The sequence below is a fragment of the Lacerta agilis genome, chromosome 14 (genome assembly GCF_009819535.1).
Source record: "Lacerta agilis isolate rLacAgi1 chromosome 14, rLacAgi1.pri, whole genome shotgun sequence".
Classification (NCBI taxonomy): Eukaryota; Metazoa; Chordata; class Lepidosauria; order Squamata; family Lacertidae; genus Lacerta; species Lacerta agilis.
In genome coordinates, this window is record NC_046325.1 from 33,061,438 (window position 1) to 33,062,977 (window position 1,540).

Here is a 1,540-nt window from a genome sequence, read left to right on the forward strand (position 1 = left end):
GGGGAAAGCACCACTTCCCCCACTGCTGCAGTAGTTGTTGTGCCCTTGCCCAGTGTCGCCTAACATTGAGCTCCTTGCTCCTCCTTGCAGCTGCTTTTGAGTGCTCTGGCCACAAAACCCTTCTGAAGAGCCAGCTATAACTTCCTTTGCAGGAGGAGAAATGGCAGGACCAGCAGCCCTGACCAGCCCCCTTGTCCTGGTACCTCCTCGCTGCTCCAAGTATTTTTTGTCCTTTGAACTTCTGCCCGCTCCAAAAGAAACCCGCACCTAACAGGCCAAGGAGCATGCATTCAGCCACACTGCGGCGGCTGCTCAAGAGAGCACTGCCAGCCGGACACTGCTCCATTTCCCAGCCTGTTCCTGCACCGCAGCTTTTGCTGCCCAGGTTTGGCACTACTTTGAATTGTGGCAGTGATCCGATAGTGCCAGATCTAGGCAGGAGTTAGCTGCAGTCAGCTGGCTTGGCCTTCATGCGGTGGTAGTTTAGTTTCCCCTGACACGTTTTGGCTCCTTTTGCACTCCACGTTCCTACATCTTTTGAACCCTCTGTGCTCATCCGGGGACCACTCTGGACATTTCCCCACCTCCATTCTGGCCGAGGCGAACAGCCATTGTTTTTTAAAGGATTGCCAGGGGGGAAATTGGCTTCCATTTTCCAGAACGTGTGCTTATTTCACCCATAGATTGCGAGAGCCCCATAGGCCACCACGGCCAGGCAGTCTACCCCAGTCATTTCTGACCTTCTCTACTGTTTTCGCTTGATGGTTTCGCAGAAGCAGGAGTTCCCCCAGAGAGGCTGGGTTTCTCCCACACTTCTAGGGTGCCGTACCTGGTTGCATGCTGGTCCTCATCCCAAGATAAATTTGCCCTTAGAAAATTTGTGGAAATAGTTCCAAGAGCCTGGAAAATGTGTCTGCAAGCACGCGTAGCATCAATTTGACAAAAATAATGGGTGTGCCCATTTTCAAGGGGAGCCCTCCCATCTTTTAAGTGGGGAACCCTTGCCTGAGCTGTGTGCCATCCATTCCCAAGGACTGGGAGGGATAGAAGGGAGAGGAAAGGCAGGAACCTTGTGCGGTAGAGTGACCCGATGGGCTGTCTGTTAAGTGCTGGCCTTTTTAAAATGTCTTATAAAGTCAGAGATGGGGACTGCAGCTCCCATCAACCCCAGCTTAGGGGATGATGGGATGAGCCATCCCTGCTCCTAGATATTAAGATCACAAATTCGCCTTAAGTGTTCAGAGACCAAAGGGAAACCTCCACCGAGCACACTTTGCCTAACCTTGCTATTCACAGAGAGGACAACCCATTGAAAAGCTGCAGCAAGAGAGGTCCCTTACAGAGTCAGAAACCTCTTGACAGGCTCGCTCTTTGAAGGTCTGTGCCCCTCACACATGCGCGTGCTTTTGGAAGTGCGAGTCGCCGGGTGGCATTTGCCCTGTGCTGCTTCCGGCTACCTTTTGTGCAGGGCAGAATCACCTGGTGACACCCCAGCATTTGGGGGGGGTGGGGGGCAAAAGCCCACTCCCCTGAACGCTGA